The sequence below is a fragment of the Diceros bicornis genome, chromosome 16, assembly GCF_020826845.1.
Source record: "Diceros bicornis minor isolate mBicDic1 chromosome 16, mDicBic1.mat.cur, whole genome shotgun sequence".
NCBI lineage: Eukaryota > Metazoa > Chordata > Mammalia > Perissodactyla > Rhinocerotidae > Diceros > Diceros bicornis.
The window spans coordinates 34,886,457-34,910,709 of record NC_080755.1 but is presented as its reverse complement, the minus strand read 5'-3'; the positions used below and the strand labels follow the sequence as shown (position 1 = coordinate 34,910,709).

Sequence of the window (24,253 nt, the reverse complement as noted above, 5' to 3'; positions counted from 1 at the left end):
AGTGTTTGTGGTTCTGCATTAGAAGCACAATGTTATATATATGAGGTGTTATGCAAGCATGGGGAGCCAAAGGTGGGAGGAATCCTAATGAAGAACTCAAAGAAGAAGATTTTAATAAAGTGGGTGCTTACAGAAGTATAGCTGGGGTTAAGAGGAACAACAAAGCATGTTAAAGTGCATAGGCGCTAACAACTATTGGAAGCTGATGCTATTCCTAGGCCTGAAGAATAGGAGGAAGAAATAGTATTACTGGAACCCAATGATAGAGCTGGAACTATGGAGAATGGGCCACCCAGAAAGGAGTGCAGTCATGGATAGAATCAGCGACTGCCAGAGATATGGTTTGAACATGGAAGACGGAAGGGAACTGTCCCTCTTCCTGCCTTTTGATTCCCTATTTGTGCCTCCCATTAACTTAACTGGAAGACAGTTCTGATCACATTTAATTGGCCAAAGTAAGTCACATGACCAAGATTGATGTAAATAGGGCAAGAAAGCATAATCCTCAACCAGGGCATGACAGCTAATATTTGTGAACAACAATACAGTCCACTGAGCTCACTATGTCCATTGTTGCTGAAATTGGAAGCAAGTTCTTGAGTCATGTGGCTATGGGGGCTAATGATATGATGTATTGGTTGTTTATTTAAGGACAGTTTCACAGCCTGTAGGACAGCATCTTGACCTTGCAGGGTGCTGTGTCCCAGATGGCTTCTCCAACTTTCCTGAATATATGGGTGACTAAGAGGTGGGTTGTTTTGTCCTCTCTTCCTCCAATGGCATCTCCCTATTTGACCTTCCACATCCATTTCCTGCACTTCTTTCCCTTGTTCTGTGTCCCAGGAGACTGACTTCTATGGCTTGCTTTGTCTTGCTCCCTTCTGGTTGGAATTAACCAATGGGAAACACTAGTGGAAAATCAGGGGGCAAGAACAGAGAGAAAATTAGGGTTACGTTATCAAAGATTTCTTCCTCCCTTTGACATCTAGCAGTGGCTGCATTCTCCCCAAACAGATGGAAAACCCTTTCTGTGCAATGTCTGTGGCATACTCACCTTCTACATCCTCTTAATAACTATCTGCATCGTGATGGCAGTGTTGCTAGTCAGTCCGAATTGGTGAAGTTTGTAGACCACTGCTGAATAATTGTAGAAACTTGTTTGCCTGTGGAGGATGGAAAAGTATTTTTATGCTTTTGGTAAAATATCATTTTTCCATACTTATGCATGGTATTATTTTTATATACTTTGCTGTCTATTGGGATATTTGAACTTCTATTCCTTGAACATTCTTATCCATATGTAATGGGATTCCCAGGAATGAAACCTTGCCTTTTTTCCTTTGAAAGACCGCATACCTGCTCACACCACCCAGTAAATAAACCTCACTCTGCCTTCCACTGATCATAGCACTGTTCAGTGAGTCTTATTATTCAGTCAGTAAAATTACTGCACATGATTCAAGACATCTCTTTATTAGGTGGATATATTGTATTTCCTTAATTTGGTATATCTAAATGTTACCTTTGGTTTATTACTTAAGTAGAAGAATAAATATTCTCTTTCCGTATATCTATCATATGATATCATATAATTGACTTCTCGAAAAATATTTCTTATGAGGTATGCTTGCTTTAGGGTCTCCTGAAAAAGCACTCATCACCTTCAGGTTTTTAAAAAGAACCTATGAACCTTTTTAGAGTTTGGAAAGTTCAACACGTTTTCTCTTCCTAGTTACCACTAGAATTAAGTTAATTATCATATGAAGCAAAGATTCTTCAAGGCAATAGGACTAGAATAGTTGCTTGGGAAGGGGGAGATTGGAGCAGATATTTGAGGAAGGAAAAGCAAAGTAATACAGGAACAGTAGGAGGAGCTGAGCACCTGGTAGTCACCAAGCTACTTTGGTGAAATGGTTCTAGTTAGAAATGTCTGATGTCTAAGAATTATTATTTATCTCCAGAGGAGAACTCTCAAAATTTCTAAAGACGCTCCTGCCAATCATCCTTATGAAAGAAGAGGACAGATTTGATGCAGCATTTCTAACAGTTTATTTTATAAGCAAGTCTACAGACTCTAGAGGTGCATCTTTTATCCCTGAATGTCCTCTGCTCCTCCCTCCCAGAATGCTTCCTTTCTGCCTCCATCCTTAACAATTCTCACCATTGTTTGAGACCGAGTCATTGGCGCTGGCCCAGTGGCCCGGTGGTTAAGTTTGGCACGCTCTGCTTCCAGGGGTTCGCAGGTTTGGATCCTGATCACAGACCTACACCACTCATCAAGCCATGCTGTGGTGGCATCCCACATACAAAATAGAGGAAGATGGGCACAGATGTTAGCTCAGGGCCACTCTTCCTCAAGCAAAAAGAGGAATATTGGCAACAGGTATTAACTCAGGGCCAATCGTCTTCGCCAAAAAAAAAAAAAAGATCTAGTCAAGTAAGACCCTATCCAATTCACCTGATGCTGATTAATCTCTCCTCTAAACTATAAGACTTACTGATTATGGGGCTCGCTGGCCAATCAATCATGTACCACTTTCCTTGCTCATACTGTTTCTTTGTATTATTATTTAACTTTTCATGCATACATATTATCTTTCTACATAAGAAAGTTATTCAAAAAGTAATTTTACAAGGCCAATTCAATTTACTACACTGAAAACTGTACAATGCTTGTGTTGGTAATATACTATTTGGTTGAGCAAGTGTGGCAGCCCTACCTGTAAATAGAATTGCTTGTAGCTCTTCATGATTTAGAGCATCCTTAATGAAGATAGCCTTGAAATTTGAGTTTTAAATATGGAAAATGCTTCTGATTTGCCCTATTTTCTCAGATTGATGGAGAGAAAGAGAATATTTTTATCTGACAAAGAATATCAAAATGATGGGTGGAGATTTAGTGATGCTATGTGAAAGAGGAGATCCAGGCAGGGCCCAGTATTTTGAGGAAAGCTGGAGTCAAGATGCGGTGGGACGTAGGTAAGTGGGCAAGGCTCAACAGGACTCTCTAGGGCTTTCTAGATCTACCATGTTCCTTTAATGGAGTTTGTTTGCCAGGCTTTCAGTGCAGAACCATTCAGGGAATAAAACACCTTATAGATTGAGAAAAAGATATGGTTTCTGATCCAAAGACATCAATAAATTGATATCTTAAATTATAAAGGCTACAGCACATAGGAATTGGTGTAAGGGGTGAAATACAGCATGAGAAAATAGCCCACAGTGTAGAGAAGAATGAGGCAGTTTGGGACAAGTCACAGGAATATAATTTCTGATTGGCAGAGAAGCCTTAATAGGAGAATTACTACAGAAAAAACGTATACATAAACTAAGATCCTTGAATTGTTTAATTATCATCAAAATGTTTTTCCCACATAAGATACATATATGAATCTATTGGTAAATTATTTAGAAAAAGTACAATAATGTGCTTTAATATTTCTAATGATTATTTGCCCTATAATAAGGTCTGTTCCTTACACACACAGTATATATGTGCTTTGTTTCAGCCCTTAATGGTTGCTGTAAGCCTCCATCCTCACACCAGAGCCACACACTGGGCACCACATAAAAAGGGAACTCGGGCTCTCTCTTGCTGTTCACAGCCTTAGTTCTGAACCATTGGTCTTGACCCATTTTTTTGTGCCGCATTCCAGCCTGCCTTTGATCATCTCAGCCTCAGCCCTCGTTGCTCATACTCTCCTTTCTAGCATCACCCTGTCTCAACCTTTATTCTTGATGTGTTGCATTGTAATTCCCAGTTCTCCCCCCAGTGATGCTAACTCCACTACCATGGGTAAGTTCTCCTCCTCTTATGACCAGGTCCCAGAACCCCCTGGAGCTGTGCTCTTCCCTTCAGTCTCCGGTAACATCTCCTGCTCCCTCCCTCCAGGTAGCACACCCTCTCAGTTCATCTCAGCTTCAACATGGGCACCAGGAACACTGTTGAATAGCATACATCTCTCCATTTCCCTGTGATGAAGGACGGTGCCCTATTCTTACTTGCATCCATATAGTACATGTCAAAAGGTTGAACACAAGTCAAGAGCCTGAGACACGTTTAATAACTTATTCATAGACTAAACAAACCTCAAGAACACAGGGGCAGATGGAGCTGTAGAAATGGAAGGTGGATGAAAAAGCAAAATCCTGATTTCGTAGTTTCACATCAGCAAAGGCTTTTTGTTAATTGTTAGCAAAGTATGAGAATGACTCAGTGACAGTGGATGACAAGAGGAGAAGCTGTAGCAGGAAGCTGTAGGAGGCTACCCTAGGTCCAGCATGTTCCCAGGTAGGCTTGGACCATGGTCCTGCTCTGACCCTACCTCCCCTTCCTCTCCTCATCTGGAGTGATGAAGTCACATTTAGGTATTACAGTCTCTGGGTTCAGCTCAGCTTTTCCCTCACTGAACCAACCTACTTACTCAGCCAATACAGAAGAGACCCTCTTAGTTCTCAGCACTAGTTTGTTGTTCTAAATACAGTTTTGCTCAACTGGTAGATTGGATGAGAAATTATCAATTACTCTACAATTTTATTATTATCTTTTTCTCACCTGAGATTAGACTGCAACTTCAACATTGCTTCATATTCAGCCAATAAGAGGAAGAGGGCAAGTCACAAAACTTTTTTACAACATGGAAGTTTAGGCAGGGGAAATTAAAGACCCAGGAAGACTGAGATGTATATACTCGCTGTCAAGAGCAGCATTAAAGCTTGCCACATGTAGAGATTTGGAAGATAACTCAGGTAAATGGTTTGTGAGTCCACAAACTCAGTAGTATGGAAATAGTACACTTTTCCCCCTAAAATTCAACTTAGTAAGAATTCCAAGTGACCATTTTGTCATGCTGGTGGGAAATTTAACCACAGTCGTTCTGGGATCTTTTTGCCCTAGAAGCCCATTACATGCTGCACATTACAAAGATGACTTGTGGTCCTTGGTCTCCTGTTCATTGAAGTTCTTACATCAGTCCCAGTGCCACATTCAGTTGGGGAAGGACATCAAGAAATAACTAACTTAGAGATGAACAAGGCTGTGACTCGAAATGTATTGGAGTCATTTTGGCAATATGTTCAAATATTTCATAGCCCGCTCTGTGTGACCTTCTTGTGCCCCTACCTATTCCGAAAGGTGTAAAAACTTAGGAAGGGACTTGTAGTCATAAATAGAGCTGTTGGCAGTTTCTAAATTCTGTGATTCAGTTTTCTTTGTTTGTTTAACAGGGTAAAATGTTCATTAATCAAGAAACTCTAGCCATTGAGGATGTGGTCATAAATCAACACAATACATGTGTTTATATACAGCTTAGGAATTAGCTGAAATTGAATTTAGGACACTCATATCTATGGAAATAATTTTGACTCCTCTGAGAAGTACACACTTTTGCCATTATTTATATTATTTCTTTTCTCAAAGTAGAGAGAGAACTCTTTGAGAAGATTCACCTTGTGTGCAGATTTTGGAATTCCTTCAATATCACAGAGCTGAGCCATAGTAAGTGTTCAGTAAATACTTAAGAAATAAATTGGGGTCAAAAATATTGTTTGTATGGAATGTGTTTCAGTCAATCTGATTATTTTGTCACAACTCCTATTCAACTTGCATATATACCCTAATTCATATGAATCTGATAAGAATACACTTGTAAACCCAATAGTATTATCTCACCATAGACATTTTAATTTCTTTATCTTCTTCCTAAGTGTAAATTACACTTGCACATATTTTAAATGACGCCATATCTCCTGATGTGGGAAAATGCCATGCAAGAGGAAAATGGCTGCAGATACCACAAACTATAATACCAAGGTGCCAGATGAGTTCTGGAGCCCCTGCCAGACATCAGCTGGGGAAACGTAAATAGGCCCAGGAGAAGCAAACAGGAATAGTGTTGGGTTTGAAATTTAGCCGAATTTTAACTGTCATAGACTAAAACAAATACTCATCCTCCTAGAGATTGTCCTTTTTTCTAAAACTTATCATTCTTACCCACAGATTTTGATAAAAATGATTCTGAATCATGGTTCTATGTCACATCATAGAGCGACTGGAGAATTTAGAATGCTCAGACTTGGGGGTCTGGGGAATTGTCAACCTATTGATCCCATAAGGGAACTGTGTACATTTGACCACGGGACCCAGAACAGCACACTCTACTGGAATGTTCTCCTAAGTCCTTGCTGGTGGCAGAGTGTGAAGGTCAGTCAGTCTTCCATGAGACCTAAAAGGCTCAGACCTGGAAGCAGGTGAGGTGTTGAGAACTAGAGGTAAAATGAGGACTAGGTGTGAAGAAGGGCGAGCAAACCTCCAATCTGAGTTTAACAGGACACATTTTACAAACTTTACTTTGTCTCTGCTTCCATGTTTTATAGTCGAAGGCTGTGTTCCACATTCTCTGATCCTCAAAGGAGCAGTTCAGGTGTTTAAAAGCCTTGTGGAAAAGCCTTCCTGAGAACTGGGGTTTGCCACTCTAAGAGGAAAGAGCTATAGAACTATATTAGCATAATGCATCCACTCCCTCCCCCACCCTAAACCCCTAGAAAGTCAGTGTTAACCAACAGAGAAGCCAAGTAAAGGACAAACATCAGAAGTGTGAGAAAAAAGCAATTTTGGACTGCATTAGCCCAGACGGATAGGAGAAGAATGAGAGCTGTAGTCCAGGGGAAAATCAGAAAGGAGGTTTTCTTTTCCTAAAACAAGAAGGCAAGACAATTACTGTGGACCTGGTTGGCAGGCTTGCTTTGAGTTACTAATTCATGCTGAGCCTCACTCCTTATCCTGAAGGGTTGATAGGGAAACAAGATTGTTGCTTGAGGGGAAATTAGAGCCCTGTTTCCTTAATCCCTCCAAGGGCCACTCCCCATGGAACTCCTTAATTCTGGATTTGCTTTAGGCATTCCACCCCACCAGTACACAGCCTGGGGCACAGCTCTACTAATAAGCTTTGGGCAATGTGCTGGAGTGGGAGGAAGACTCCCTGTAGGAAGGACAGTGGCTAGCAAATAAGAACATCTCTGCCCAGACCACTATAGAAACCTGTTGTAGGAGACCTGGAGGGGTATTCCCTGATATAACAGCTTAAACCACTAAAAAGTAAAGGGAGAGTTTGGAAGAAAATAGGGATAGTTCTTTTCAATCTATTTTGCTGCCTGTCAACCTCTCTACTCACCTATGCAGTGGTTGGCTTTGGCAGTATCCTCTTAGGCTCAGTATGGAGGTTCTTAACCTTCCAGGAGGTCATAGACTCCTTTAAGAGTACATTTGAAACTGTAAATTCTTGTAGATGGGATGCACAAAGGATAAGGGACAGAATCAAATGCACACAAAATTTTGCATTCAATTTTAATATGTTAATAAGATCTTTGAAACCCATTCTTTAACACTCTAAAGATTCTTGGATGTGAGGTTAAGACCTCTGTTCTAGATATACACAAGCTCATTGATTGTGTTCAGATATTTCAAACAGACTCAGTCAATCAACATGTAATGATTATGGAGCAGAATAGTCTAATGGTTAAAGACATGGAGCCCTCCTGCAAAGCAAGTTCTTCACAAGGGTTGGTGGTCACACTTTATTGAACACACTGGTAAGTGTCTAGCATCCTTGTGTCTATTACCTGCCCATCTCTGTGAGGCCTGTAAGAAAGGAGAAAAGACTATTCCACTACATGGTTTCTGACCTCAAAGAATTTGCAGGGTAAGGTGAGGAAGGCAATACTAATGGACAAATTAGATAATGTAGTAAGATGTTAAGTGACTAGGTACTGAATGTAGTACAACAAATATGTGCAGAGAGAGGACACCTTAACTAGGTGGGGAAGATTGAGACTTCAACAGTGCCCTATGTGGTGAGTAGGATTTTAAGAGAACACAAAAATCAGAAAAAAAGCATGTGAAAATATGCTAAGGTGGGAATAAGGCAGCAGGCTGAATAATCAATCCTAACTAAATTAATGAGTAGGCATTGTAGGATAGTGGCAAGTAAACCTGACAAAGTAAGATATCCGTGAGACATTCTTATTGTCTTATTGAACTGATTCTATAGAACCCTGAAAGCTAGCCTGAGAGGCTTGAAATGTATCTAAAGGATGTGGGAGAGCTATTTCAGATTTCCAAAAAGGACCAATCTACAGTTCAATCTACTATAGAGCTCATTACCAATGGATCATCCCAAACCAAGAAGATGTGGCCAAGGGAAATAAAAAAGAATTCTTTACCAATCAGGAGTAAAATCATGTCTCATTTAAGTCAGGAGCCATAGGATACTTGAAAAGTTCAAACAAGAGCATTCAACATATTTCTTGTGCTTAAAATGATTAATCGATAGTGATATTAATAAGTCACGTTGTCACTCTAAAAGCCTCCATGGAGAACTCCCACTGGAATGGAAACTACATCCTGTAGCCTCACAATTGGGGTGGAAATTGGACTCAATAATAGCAGAGGAAAGGAGAAATTAAATGTTATAAGCTTGATGGAAATGAGAGGGCATAGGCAATGAGAGTTGAAGAGCAAAAGGAAATTTAATAAGGGTAATGTAATAAGCTCTCTTGTCTGGCAGACACTGAAGGAGATGACTCCCCCACCCAAAGGAAAAAGGATGACAGGGATGTCTAGAGAGACTGATTATTCAAGGGAAGTTCAGAATATGTCCTAGATGAGCTACAATCACAAAAAATGCCAGGTCTGGGACACTAAGGATACTCACCGACGCAACTCACCCAGCATCCACTCCACCTGCACTGCATCTGTGCGTCTTGTTACGTATTTTTGATATCAACTCTGATGAGCAGGCTGGCTCTTATCTTTGTTGCATCCATGTCATTGCTCAATAAAAGAAGGCCCTTAGCTCCTTGCACATGTCTATCACTACATACTTTGGGAAAAACCATTTTTATTCAATGCTTCTGCTCTTTACAATAATTCTAAGAAGTCGTTAAATCAGGAATTATTATCTACATTATACAGATGCAGAAAATGAAGTCCAATATGATAAGTGGGTTGTTCAAGGTTAATTATGAAGCTGAAACTTGAGTCTCCTGGTTCAGAGTTCTGCTAATACACCTTTCTGTTTTTTTAAGAGCTGCAAAGGGAGAAATAAGTATTCTTTTCCCCCATGTTCTCAGTACAGGTCAGAGAGCAGGACTCTGTGCTGCTAGCTGTGTAGAATAAATGCTGCCATAGTAAAATCTGATTCTGGCATAGAGCTTTACAGAGAGACATTTTGCATAACAAAGTCATTCTTGTATCCCGGGGGAATGGTCTACGGTAACAGAATTTTGTTGATCTGGTCACAACAAATAATCTACAATTAATAATGTTATATAATAAATGCTTTCTGTCTTGCCTGTTCATAAAACACGCAGTCTCTAAAATAAAATGCTTGTCAGTTTATTGGTTAATTATTGCTTAATTACTGTCTTTTAAAAAAAGCAATCAATGGAGGAGTGTGTTTTGTTAGAACTGTAGGTTAGAAGGTGAGATCTCCAGCTTAGCACCAATCCAGCTCTTTCAAATTTAGCTTCTGCTCTCAAGCATTACTAGTCAATTCTCCTACTTTTCCCTAGCTTCCATCTACCACCATTCAATTGCCACTCTACCAGAAAAATAAAATGCTATGCAAACCCTAGCTATAATAAACAAATAATCTTGGAGGTGGGAAAGAAATATGTAATTAACTATATCAGATGACATCTTTTGATTTCTGAAGTCACTTTAGAACATGAGTACTCTATAAATGTTTGATAGATTTTTGTTTTGTTTGTTAGCTCCAGCTCATGCCAAGGGTGAATGTGATTTATGAAAAAATGTCATTACGAGACTAAATAATTTGAATTTTTTGTATTGTTTGCAAAAATAAAGTATGATTGGTATCTCTTTCCATTGTATACTCTTATTCAGAATAGGAAAATAGACAACCCTATCCTTTTGCATACCTGAGAATTCGTTTTGAGCAACGTTTATTAATTTTCCTTTTTAATCACCTTTCTCCAAAGTCCTCCACTTCTTTGATTTTTGCCTGTCTTATATAACTATATATGTATAGATATATATAAAACTATATAACTATATATATTTGCATAAGTACATCTACATACGTATATATATATGTGTGAGGTTTTTTAAAAATGTATTTGGATTGAAATAATGACAATAAAGAATTGGATGAGAAAGGGGCAGATTATAAAGTGCAATCACATCTCATTCAATGGGAAGTTTCTAAACTGGTTTTGATTGGGCTTCAAAAGCAGTTGTCACAGCCTCCATGTGGAAATGGCAAAAACTAGAACAATCATAATACTCAAGGCTACACCCACGCAGAGTGCCCAACCTGTGCCAAACCTTGAGCTAAATGATTGGCCTATATTACCTTACTAACCTCCTAACGTTCCTACCTAGTAGGTGCTGCTGCTAATTCATTGTGCAGATTTAAAGAAAATATAGGCTGAGAGAAGTTAATTACATTGCATAAGAGTAGATGACTAGAATTTAATGAAACTGGGAGTCAAACCCAGATTTCTTCTACTCCAAGCTCTGGTTTTACATACAGGAAACTTACAGACAAACATAGTAGAGATGGGTTAAGAACAATCAAACTACTGCATAACGGAGGGGGTTTTCGGAGGTACCATACTCTTTTTCTGAATCAAAAAAGGTAGTACAGACAAGAGTTGAGCTATGAAGTTTTAGACCAATGCTTCTCAATCTTTTCTTCATTATTCCCCTACTTCTCCATGGAGTCTTTTTAGAAAATTTTTTCTAATTGCTCTTCCCATGAAATGTTGATTTCACAATATTCTGCATTTCTGTGTGTGTACTGTATGTATATCTGCACTTTATACATAGAAAGAGTAAATTTTTTTCATCCTCAGAACCAATTTACATCCCTGTCAAGAACACTATTTCTAGAGTAATCTAAGTGGTGATGGAAAATAATCTTAACATTCAAATATACAGAGCTCAGAATAATAACAACAATCTTCAATCTTTCCATTTCTATTCTTTTACCTGTAACTGAAGATTTTTCTGGTATTTATAAAAGGTAAATAAAATGTAATCAATATATAGACTTTTGCTTAATTAATTTTGAACATATTTAATTAGCTATTTGTTACTTCGCTTTATTATCGGCATGTTAAAAGATAAATACAATACCTGATAGTACTAAATTGACTTCAGTAGATGCTTCTGTTCAACTCTGGCAGTTACCTGAAGTGAAGGCATAATTTTTATTAGCAGATTTTCATGTATTAGCAGAAAAGAAAAAAATAAAACTAAAAGTCTTAAGTGTAAGACAAACACCACTAGCTAAGGAAAGTTTATATGCAAAAATATATCGCACACATGCATTCAATTTTTACAATATAAAAACGTAAACTCTTTAATACTGGCTTGCCTGAAATTCATACATTTTCTTTTCAAGTATTTATTGCCACTGCCTTGCTCATTCCCACCCCTAAAAGTTTACTTTATTTCTCTTTCTATTACTCTGTAACTAATTTCTCAATTGCATTATCTTTACTTCTCTAAAACTCTTAAAATCCTCAGAAAGCATCATCATTTTCTGTCCTCAGAATTTGAAATATTATATTTTTGAGTCCCTTAGGTACAACTTCACGATTTATTTGATTCCTTTACTCTTTTGATCCCATGATGAGTGTGTAATTCCAAAGTTGCTGTTCATTTATTCGTATATGGGTTGAGTACCTCCTACCATGTCACAGTAGTATCCCAGACCCAGGGGACAGCAAATGCACAAGTCAGGCACAGCCCCTGTATGCAGGGAATGGATGGCAGTGTTGGGTAATGCCAATAGGTGACATTCAGACATGAGTTTGATACTACTCATGGCTTTTGAAGTTAAAATGCTCTATCCCGTCCTATTTTTATGACTTTAAAAAATCCATTTAATCTCTCTCCGCCTCAGTTTCCTCTTATGATAAATACTTCTACTTTTCCTACTACTACCATTAATAACAATGGTTATTATTATTAAAAAATAATAAAAATAGCAGCTAAAATTTATAAGATATTTGCCACGTGTCAGATGTTATGTTTATTTATTCAACCCAGGAAATCTTGAGATATGTACTACGATTATCTGCATTTTACAGATAAAGCCAAAGCAAAGAAAATGTAGTCCTCTTGAAAGGGATGGCAGAGCTAGGCAATAACAGGATAAGATTTGAACACAGTCTTGAGTGGAAAGCCCATATTTTTTAACCGCTACACCATGTACACTGGATTAGGTGTCCCCTAAAGTTCCTCCAAACTCAGCTTCTTTCTGGTTCTGTGATTTTTCATTATTCTATCAGGTTTGGTTCAGCACTATAGAACACCTTCTTGAATTTAATGATGGTGAAAGCTAAGGCTTTCCTTCAGTGCACGCATGGAGTATAAGGGCAATAGGACATGACCACAGGACCACAGGGGAGTCACACAGTGGCTACTTTTCTCTTAAGTCCTTTTTAACTCCTTCTACTTTCCTAGGCATGTTTCTCAAGTTATTAACCCAACAATGATTGGCCATTAACCATCACCAAAAATTTGAAGGAAGAGAAAAAGAGAGACAGAGAGAGAAAGAGAGAAACACCAAGGCAGCAGAAATTCACAGAGAGACAAAAAAAGAATTGTAAAGAGAAGAACCAGCTAGAAGGAATGCAAAAACAAGGAAACAGCCCCTGTATTCCCATGGATAAAAATTTAGAAGGATATTTATTTTGGACAGATATTAAAAGTCTTGGTGGAATTGGTTACCTATAAGCATGTAAGTTCCTCATCATATCTAACTCATGGCTGATAAGTTAAGCTAATGATTTGAATAGCCCCAAAGGCTGAAGTACTTTCCTAGCTTCCAAAATTTCATATAAATGGATTTGCTGCCTTTTTCTGAATTAACTGAATCTAGTAATTGATTTGATCTCTGGAAGACCCCATAGTCTCTGCCTTCTCAGAACTTCTGGTCTAAAATATACCTCATTGATATAAGAGAATCATATATAGGCTTAAGATTAAGCATATTTTCTGTCTCAATAAAAGGAACTCAACATTAGTCAATTAATAAAGTATGTTAATGAGTGGCTGCCATATTCCCTGCTCTACGTAGAATGAAATATCAAGACTCTTTTGGAGCATGCTGTGAAGCATTCTTTGCCTATGAAGAGAAACCCTGCTCTCTTTATGGTTAAGTCTACTTTTTGCATATCGCGTGTGCTCCAAAGGCGTGGGCTGTGTCTTTTATACTAACCTGGGATGAAGCCAGAATGCAACACACTTGGGTTTGTGTAATCATTGCTCCTGCTTCTTACATTGAGGAGTGAGAGCCTCAGCTGGAATGAGCTACTCTAATTTCCAGCCCTTCAAACTAACCACCAGACGATAACTACTCACAACAGATATTGACTTTCCATGCATAAGGATTCATTTTATGTGCAAAACATTTCATAGCGTTCCAGTCACAGCTCACTGGTTGTTATTCCAGAAAGCATCTGTCTGAACCACTAACTGGGGTTTCTTAAACAAACTGCATTAGGCATCCCTTACTTGGTTTTGCAAATTTCTTATAGAAAAGATTCAAGATTTGAAATGCTTGTGTATTATCATCGACAATATTATCAAATATACAAGGTATAGTAAGGCCTATGGTAGGGGCTTATTTTCGTCTGATATTGGTAGAGATTACATGGAGGAATATAAGTTTCTCAGAACACGTTCTTTTGAATATCTAGAAAATGATCTTTAGTTAAATAACTATGGGAAATAATACACACTGCATCTTTCTTAGAAATTTACAAACACTCCAGCATATGAAAGGTTTTAAGAAATCCTGTTGCAGAGGGGCTTACTTCATTGTGTTTAAGACAAAATTTCCTCAGTGAATTTGTATTCAGTTGTTTTTTCTTCTTGTGACACATAATTCCAACAAAAAGAATTAGTGCCCTGGAGAACTCTGGGACATGAGGATATCATGAGAATAACTATGAGTGGAAGTTAGGAGCCTAGCTCCCGCTCTAATACCACCTCTGTGACCTTGGCCTCAATTTCACCTTTCAGATTCAGTTTACTTATCCTCCAAATTCAGGTACAAGTATTTATCATGTTAGATAAAATATAGAATTTGCCTAAAGGTCAATTGTTGAATTGCTTTGAAAGCACGTTAAAGGTTAAGAGTAATGTATAAGTGTGAAGTACTTTTATATCTCCAGATCTTGGCTACAGCACACTACTAAATATATCACCGAAAGTTCTTCTTTCGGAAGATGTAACCCTCATCTTCATAACAAAACATTTACTAAAACAACAGTTAGCTAGTTAGGTCCTGTCGACTCTGTTTAAATATATTAGCTAGGATCTTTTCTGCTTTTGCAAAATCTAGACTGCTATTGATATAAATAAATTCAGAAGTATAAATTGAATGTGTATTCAGTTAAACATTACACAAGATTTACCCCCAGGTTGTGGTGATTGAGTGCATTGTAGCTACTTTATGATGCTGATTTTGGTGAAAGAATTGCTCCCTTTAATTATGTAACTGTCTTATCTCTGACTTTTACAGTATACACCTCTGATGTTTGGAAGAAGAGAATAAGCTCTTGGCAAATCAAGATTCATGACATAACAGGCAGCTATATTGTATCAATTGACAGATAGGGCTGTAAAAAGAAAAATATTGACACATTCTCTTGTTTTCTTAAGGTTTTTTTTTTAAACATGTGTAATGATTGATGTTACTTGATAGATTGGGGTTTGAAGGTCTACATTCCAAATTACTATGCCTGTTATTGGGTAAGCTGTCAACAGGTCGACAGAAATGCCTGATTCTAGTCCAAATACTTTGGATTCCCGCTATTCAATCAACTCGCAGAGTTAATAACAAACATTTCTGATTAGTTGATCTTTCCTTCAATCAAAACAACAAGAAAAAATCTAGCTTTAGCTACAAAACATAAACATTTGCTAGACAATGTGTTAACACAAATTATACACAATTAAATCATTGCGTGTTTGTGTATGTACATTCTATTTTCTCACTAATCAGGGACAATCCTCAAATACTGCTTAATCTGACTGATTTTCTCCAAAACTTCAATTAAATTATCTCTCTCTAAATTTGTAAAATTTCTGTTTCTCTACTTGATGGTTTTATGATGCCCAGGCCTCTTGAGAGCCCAATTTAGAAACTTCATTTTTGTTTTGTTTTTGTTTTTTTCAGATAAAGTAAGTAAGGTATAGAGAATTCACATTCTCTAGGTATCTCCTTGGAGTCTATGTCTTAAAACAGGGATGATTTGAGACCATCTTAGGTCTGAGCACTCCCTTTTGAAGGTCTACTCCTCATCACACCAAACATCTACATCAAACACTATGTTTATATGATTTGAGATGAAGCTGATTAGTGGAAGTTATGCTGTTTTATAGATGTGATGAAATACTTATAATTTCAATTTTAAATTTTTCCTTTTTGATTTTGGATCTTGGATCTGTATTTCTTGTTTTAGGTCTCAAGCATTATCTTTTTGTTATTATTATTTTCTGTTATTATTTTTGTCTCAAGCATTACTATTTTCATATATTTTTGAGCCCCTTAGAAACCTCATAGATTTTAGACACTGTAACTAGAGAACTTAAAGGATAAACACCTTGTTTCAAATACTCACATTTTTCTAAATATAGAATCCATACCACCCAAGCAATCCCTCTCCCTGCCCTTCTCTCTCACTCTTTGTGTCTAGCAAAATCCATCTATTTTCGGGGCCAAACTCCAGCCCCATTCGTAAAGACTCTCTTGTGGATTTCCTCCATCTCTGTGCTTCAAATCTGAGAATTTAATCCAGTATCATATTTTTCCACGATTGTTTTCTAGGTGGTGCTTTTGTTTCCTCCATTAGCCTGAGAATTTTCTATGAGGAAGAACTGCACTTCATTCTCTCCTTTTTCCCTGCAGGTATGGACATGTGCTCCAGTGTACGGTGAATAGAACTTTAAGATACTGTTTTGGATTTAAAAATCTCTTCTGGTGTGTTCTGGTGGTGCAGTCAGTGCAGCATATGTCCAGAGAATGCATAAGGTCGTGCTCATCACTATTGCCCCTAGAGTGTCCTTTCCTCACACAACCAGGGGACAAGCAATCAGAGAAATGCCACATATGGCTTCATGTATCACTGAGTTTTCTCCAATTTGCTCTCCCTTAATCTAGGGGGTGACACAAGCTGTTGTGTCTAGAACACAACTGTTTACTGATTGCTACACAGTTGAGTAAAGAGTGATTATAGAAAACCTGAGGAGTACACTTGCTTCCCATCTGACTGGCATCGCAACAGCTGTATTTGTAAACACTTAGTATCCTCGCCCCAACTTCCAGTGGCCCAGGGTTGGGGTGGAGAGGTCTTGCTACAGTGCAGCCTTGAGAGCACCTGCCAATGGCTTCACACTCCTTCTACAGCCTTTTAGGAGGGCTGGTGACAATGCCAAGCCTGGGCAGCACAGCCCCCGTTTTACTCTTCCCAGACTGTTCTGGTTTGACCCCTGCCAAACTATTAGAAAGCAAAAGGCTCAGGTTCATTTTTGAAGTTTGCAATCTCTGTGGGTTTAGCAAGGTTCCATCTCTGGGATTCCCCTGGGAATTGGAATGAAGTTGGATGATTATTTTCAGATAATGATTCCTGACTTTCAGCCTGTCTGTATCTCCCAGCATCACACTTTTTCATACAACACACACACACACACACACACGTATGCACATGCCCCATACATATCACATATTCACACCATACACACACCAAAAACATATGCATACATGCCACATGCACCACATATAAACACACGCCACCCAGACTACGTAAGCCAACACATAAGCTGCACATGCACTTACATACACTACACACTCATCATATATACATGTGTGCACACACATATGATAAGAGCCTCTGCTTCAGTACCAGATCTGGAGTACAGGGATGTTGCTATAAGGGCTGCTTATATACAAAGAGTAAGCAGTGTGCAGAGGTTTAACCTGAATGCCGGATATACCAAAAACAGCCCTGACTCCCATGTATTTACATTAGCATATTGCTTTCGAGCTTTTAAAGTCAGGTACTCTATGTCATGCAAAGCTTGAAAACTACTCTGTAAGGGATCATCCCCAATTTATAGACAAGAAAATTCAAACATAGTGACTTGTCCCAGCTATAAACAAAGTGAATTAGATATCCAAATTTCCAAAGCAAGTCTCCTGCACCTATTTTAGTGCTTTTCTCAGTATTTATCATTTTGCCTTTGGCAATAGCATGAAGTTGGCAAATATAGAGCCTTGGTACCCCCAGGCAGCCTTGATTTTGTTGTCCTCTCCTACTTTCCAAAGGGACCTCTTTCTCAGACGACCAGGGCTCTCAAGATCGCTCACTGTGAAAGCCAGGGAAAGACTGGATAAACTCATCATGTGGAAGGGTAAGGAAATGAAGAAATGTAATGTGCTTCTATTCTCAAGAGTTCCAACCACGTGGGCTCTCTTGCAGTTTCCTTAAAATGCTGAAAGGCTGCAAGCTTTCACAAATGCTCTTTCTTCACCCAGGCCACTTGCTTCCTATGTTTCACCTACATGTTTGCTACTCTGTTTTGGGGGCTCAGCTCAAATTGTACTTCCTCAAATGGGCTTTCCTTCACCCCACAATCCAAGTCAGATGTCCTAGTTACTCCTCACATAGCACTCTAGGAATTTTCTTCTTAGTTCCAAAGACATATCAACATTCTGTGTTTGTTTACATGTTTTCTAAATGTCTAGTCCCACTGGTGTGTGTAATCCAGGAGAATAGTGACCACACCTGTTTTTTTTTTTGTTATTCTTGTTTCATCAACTTCTAGCATAAAGCTGGGTAAATGGTAGGATTTCAATAATGATTTTGAATAAATGAATTTGTGGGTCAAGAAACGCGTTCCTGTTTTTTTTCACCGGCTCCAGCTCCTTTCTCTAATTTCCATTAATTTGTGCTTGTTAGCACTGCTTCCAGGAGAGGCATTTTTTCATGGATTTCAGTGAATTAAATGATGAATCTGTCCCAAAGTTTCAAGTAAGAGATCTAAACCACTTTTATGAGATAAACATGGCTGTAAATGACAATTGAAACTGTAGATGGCCAACGTGTTAGAGGTTTTAGGAGGGGAAAGATCATACATGCTGGGTGGCTCAGGAGATACCATGAAGAGCATAACATTTAATATGAGTCTTGCGATGAACATCTGCTGCTTAATTGAGACCCTGCATACCCCCTTTCCCTTGGAGAAACTGTTTCTCTACCAGCTTAACTGCGTGATTCTGGTGGGATTTCCAATCCTATGGCCCCTGCATTCATGTTTGCCCTGTAATCCATGCTCAACCATTGATAGTGCCCTACTCAGCTGATCAAGCTGGGCTTTTCACTGTCCTTCTTTGGAAATTTTCAAAACTTAGAACTGGAAGTTCAGAGGCCTTACCTTGAGAGTTAAGGAGTTGAAAGGAGGTGAAGCTTGAGCTGTTGCAGTCCTGGACCACACTGCTTAAGAAATGCTTTCTGATAATAAGAGATAATTAAACTAGGCAGAGATAAGCCAGGCAGAGAGATAGGTGAGGGAGTGGATCAGAGAGAGTGAGAGAGTGAACATGAGAGAGATGGGACATGATGACATGATCTGAGTTGGTGGACCCAGTGAGCAGAAGGCTAATTAAACTCTGTCCCTCTAGTTATCTAAGTCAGTCAATGTCCTTTGTTGTTTGTTTGCCTTCATTAAAGCTAGTTTCAGTAGAGTTGCTCCTTACAACTGAATAAGCTCTTCAGGTATTTATCAATTGAATTCTTAGATGATAGTCTTATAGGCAGGATAAAAGAAGCAAAGACATTGAAGTAAAAAATAAAAGAAGAAAAAAACATGGAGTAGATTCAGGAAATAGAATCAAGACCAAGATCGCAGTACCCAAGGGGTAGTTCTATTTCCCTGATCATCTAATTGTAATTATTATCTTCTAGGTCTGTGTCTTCCACCTGTGTCTCACTAGCACTTGGAGCAATGCCTTGAGTATGTGAGGAACTTAATATATGACTGCTGAATTGATGGATTCTGGTAATAAATAAAGTAATAATCTGATGAACATTGGTTTATAAGACTATTTTCAGATTCTGGTTTCTGAGAGCTAGGATAGAAGGAATAACAACAATAAAAGATACAAAGGCTTTAGAATTAAACATATGAATTTGTATACTGTCCCCTTAATGCACTAGTTTTATGAACTTGGACAGTTTCATTTGCCTCTTTATAAAGGGAGCACAATAAAATCCAGGCTCAAAGAGTTGAGTGTAGTAAGGGTTATATGAGATAATCTATATAAAATACTTCTAGAAATGTCTGACATTTTCAAGAAATGAGTCTAATGAAATGAGTCTAATGAAAATGTCTAATACATTTTCAAGAAAAGTCCATCTGTTGAAGTTCTAGAATTCCAAAGGATTGGTCTTCCCAATCCTTTTGGCAAGATAGGAATCCTCCTCATCAGATCTTTGTTAGATGGTCACCATACCTCTGCTTAAATATATTCAGTATTGGGTAGACCCCTGCTTTCTGTTCCATGTTTGGACCACTTGAGGTGTCTTGTCCTATGTTCATCTGTGACTTTTGGTTCTTCTGACTTCACCCATTGTTTCTACTTCAGCTGTGGAGCCGTACAGCTATCAGTCATTTTTGAGGACAGTTCTGTGGTTAATTTTTCCCCAAATTCAAAATTAAGAATATGTGAAATATTGTATTTTAATTTGGACGCAGAGATGGTTTTTGAAATCAGTTTTTGTTATAAATCAGAAAAGAAAATACACCATATATATTTTCATTTAGTTCAGTCAGTCCTTTGCAAATCAGTATGATTCTTTTCAAAGTTTTATTTCATAATTTGGATTTATAGACTGAAATTAAGAAAATTTTCTGAAAAGAAAGTTCAAAGTTCAAAATGACCTACCAAGTCCTACATGATCTGTCCCCTCTATTCCCTCTCTGACCTCGTCTCTCACTTTGCTCTTCCTTACTCACCCACTCCAGCCCCACTGGCCTCTTATTGCTTCTCTTCTCTTAAATAAATCTCAGCTTTTCAATTAGGCCTCTCCTGACAACCCTTTTAATATGAAACCTGTAGCCCATTCTCCTTCTTGCTCCTTTTTTCCCTTTTGTTTTCCATTGAATGCTTCAACTTCACATGCTATACAAGTCCTTTAGAATGTTTACTGTTAACAGTCTATTTCTCTTTGCTAGAATATCAAACCTTCAAAGGTGGATCTCTTTATCTTTTTTGTTTACTAATGTGTCCCAAGAATCTAGAAGCGTGCCTGCTTGTAGCAGGCTCTTCATAAGTGCTTGCTGAATGAATGAAATGAATGTGTACATACATACATGAAAGAAGAGAGAAGAAAGAGACAACAACACTCTACCTTAGGAGCAGTTCACTCCCCTACGACGAGGGATGATCTCTGCCCATGCAGAGAGGCCACAGAACCATGAAAAAGGGAGAACAGAATGGGATACCTTAGAAAATGTACCCAAAAGGCTTGGGCAGGAGGGGAGTCAGCTTCAGACTTGATGGGCAAGAGGAGAGGAGTGGTCAGTAGGAAGGAATGCCTGCTTTTCCTCATGAAAAGTGTTAACATATGCCTTCACTCCCAAACCCAATCACCCATAAAACCACTAAAGATGAGAGTCAGCTCGTGAGCCTCATTTACTGCTTCTGAACAAAAGCCTTTAGATCACATCTTTGTCTAGGTTGGTACTATTAGAGGCTTCCCAGGAAAATGACTTGATGACATTTATTGGATTCTAGCCATTGTACTCTGATTGCTCCACTTGCTTGTTCAAAATTCTTCACTACAAGACAGCATTCACTTTGTCCCATGTGTGCTACTCAGGTCCCTGTAAGGAGAATTTATCTGGAAGCTGCTAAAGACTAGATTTTATGCTTCTGTTTTACCCACTAGAGCTCCTAACATGTTGTTAAGGTTATAGAAGCTGCTCCAAGGATAGAGCCGGCCAATTAGCAACAATTGATATCTTATAAAAGCATTGTTACCACACAATGGGCATGATCTGCTCACCACAAGACAAAGCCAATCATCTAGAGGCAAGATGGTGGCAGAGAAAGAGCATTTTATTAAGCGATAAGCTAGCAAATCAGAAGATGGGGGGACTAGTGTCCTAAAGAACCATCTTAAGGGGGGCACAGAATCTTGATGCAGTTATATAGGCCATGGGTTATAGGGGAGGTGGGAGGGAGTTAGGAATGTTGATCCTCTGGTGTTACAGCCTGGGAGTGGCCACACCAGATAAACTCTCTGTCCGGGGGTCATCACATTCCTAAGGAACTCAAAAGAACAAAGTTATCGTCTTATCGCAGCTGGGAGGTACATACACAAGCAGGGGTCGTAAAATCTACAGAGCAGTTAGATTTCCTGGAGGGTGCATATCCAGCTGGGTTAGTTTGTCAGAGGTCATTCAAAGTTACAATAAAGTTTCTTTTCTACAATATGGCTTCCCTTATGTCAACCTTGTGTCGGGCTGGTATCAGCATGACTGATTTATTATATTTATTTTGTAGTGTGTCACTGAGTGTTTATTCAGAAGACCACCTAATATAGGGGCGTTTTGCAGAAATAAATATTTCCAGGGCAGAAGTGGGCAAAAAGTCCAATGACCATTTCACAAACGGAGCAGGACTCTATATCTTGCCCTCCTATGCATAAAAAGTCAAATGGCATGGAGTGCAGGGGTCCCGAGACCATAAACCAATCCAGCCTTCCCATTCTCTGACATCAGCCAATCTCTAATGGACAATGAGGTCAATCCCTCCCAGCTGTTCTTTCTTTGCTTTTTTTTGCTATGATCTTTAAACTAAAAGAGAGAAATAACTGAGCCCTGTAAGAGTTCTGCACCTTGTGTTCGGTACTCAGTGCAACTTAGGAGGCCAATCCCAGCAGTCAAATTAACTGACCTGTGCTTGGCCAAAAACTAATTTAGAAGAGACTCTGTCACTCTTTTCAGTTTTACCCTCAGCTGACTTCCAAGCCTCAAACCATCTACTGAAAAAAAAATTGCTGGGTACCTTAAAAAGAAAAAGAACATAAATGCAGTAGGTGAATATATCACTTACCATTTCTCATGCCTAATTATCCAGAAATCTATAGTAGTATCATGCGTATTTGCTTCAGAAGCTATTTGCTCTTTCAGACTTCCCAATTCAAAAGCTGACTGTGCATTAACGCACCCTTGTTCTCTGCCGCTTCTCTTCTCAGGTTGTATCTCTTCTTAAATTTCATTTCCTCTTTTATGTATTATGCCTTTTTACCACTTGGTCTTCATTTTTTCCCAAAATACGCATGTGTCTGTGCGTGTGCGTGTGTGAGTGTGTGTGTCTGGATCCTGCAGTAACTGAGCAATTTAAGTTTAATAGAATTTCAAACTCGCCTTTGGAGATAGGAACAGCTTTTCTGGGCAAAGAGGAAGAAATGTTTCCTTAATGAAGCAAGGAGATAGTGCCAGTGAGGAATAAGATACTTCCATTTACAAGTTTTCTAATATATATGTCCAAAATATGTCCCAAAAATTGTTTTCATAAATGCCACATAACCCCATCATTGACAATACAAAAGCAAAACGGAGCAAAACTTCCCCAAATAACAAGAAAGTATTGGAATATTTCTCAGGTTGCAGTTTCATTTTACTCATACAAAGCATTAATATGGATCTTCAGTGGAGGGAAATGGGCTGATGTTAATCCATTTTTATAATCTTCTTTATAGAGTTTCAAACAATTTAACAGCTGTTGAAAGAAACCAGTATCTTGATGAAATAACAAAGGTGAGATTGTTGTGGAGAGGAGAAAGAGAAGAAATGCAAGGATCCATGAGAAATTACAAAGACCATCATAAAAAGTAGGTTACAGAGTTTAGAAATATTATAATAGATGTTTTAGTCCCAGCACATAGCAGACACTTAATAAATATTTGTTGGATAAATGGTTGTGAGGAAAGAAGGAAAGAAAGGAGGGAGAGAGGTAGGGAGGAAGGGAGGGAGGGAAGGATTCTGTTTTCAGTTCCTGTGAGCTGTTTCAATATGTGAAGTGTTGCTTCTGAGAGAAAAACCTTCAAGAATAGTTTGTCAGTAAGAGAATCCTGAAACTCCAGTCCACTATAAGCCTCCTGAGTTCTTCTTTATCATGTTCCAAAGACCTCAGCTTCTGACCCACTAGTTGTAAAAATGGGCCCCGAGGCTGGAGACTAAGCAAGGAGTCAAAGGTGAGGTGTATTATGTAACAGGAGGATCTGGAATAAGATCTGTACACATATTTCTTTCCCAGTGAGGGACCCCCATGGTCCTATGAGCAGAAAACAATACACTGGAAGAACACTGACTTTGGAGTTCCCTGAGTTTGAATCCAAAATCTACTAGAGACATACTTCTACCTCCTTTACCTCAAATTTCCAAAGGACATCCATGAGAGCACCTGTCCCATCCTCCCCACCACCTATTACTCAAGGTTCTCCAGGGAATGTGTCACTTACCTGTCTGGCTAAAACAGGACCCATCTGAGTACACTCACCTCAGAGGGTTCTCTGCTGCTCTCAGGTCCACGTGCTCTCAGAGGATGTGCTTTGGTCTGCTCTCAAGTACGCTGTGGAGAGGGAGGATTGTGGTCATCCACTTATGCCAGTGACTGAGTGGGGCAAACTGATGTCTCACTAACAGAGTCTATTATGACTATAAACCCAAGCCATACTCTCCAATCTCACTTTTATGTTCTCCACTGTAGTTTACTGCTAAGGCCTTGGGTAAATCACTCATTTCTTCTGGGAAAAAAAAAAGGTATTTTCAACTACAAAAGATCATTGCGAGGAAAAGAAAATAAGACACTGATTATAAAATGCCTAATTCAGTGCCTAACACATCATCTATCCTTTATAAGTGGCAGCTGAACCTTCTTGGTAGTTCTGACCATGACTCTTTTGTAGTATGTATTCAATAAATATGTGTTCATTCACTACTGTCAAGTATGGTGCCCAAGATTAAATCAGGTAGAAAAGCAAGATTTTTAAAAGTGTCCTTCTAATCTTAATTACTTTTTTATATAACTTACTCCTCACTAACCTCACAAACCTGAAGCAATATAAGAAAAGCAAAGTGTTAATTTAGGCATTTTTTGGTGACGTTGATTAATGCAGAAAGATATTACTCACTAATTACAGACAG

General features: G+C 38.6%; 1 long non-coding RNA gene across 1 annotated transcript in view; it reads right to left on the bottom strand.

Moving 5' to 3' along the window:
* LOC131415158 (uncharacterized) overlaps window positions 1–23,659 on the bottom strand; it is a 35,442-nt gene extending 11,783 nt beyond the window's left edge. Inside the window, exons 1-3 of the long non-coding RNA XR_009222345.1 lie at window positions 23,607–23,659; window positions 11,159–11,212; window positions 1,055–1,163 (exon numbers count right to left, since the gene is read on the bottom strand). This is a non-coding gene — a long non-coding RNA (uncharacterized LOC131415158). The remainder of the gene's footprint in view (window positions 1–1,054; window positions 1,164–11,158; window positions 11,213–23,606) is intronic.
* Window positions 23,660–24,253: the final 594 nt, after the last annotated feature.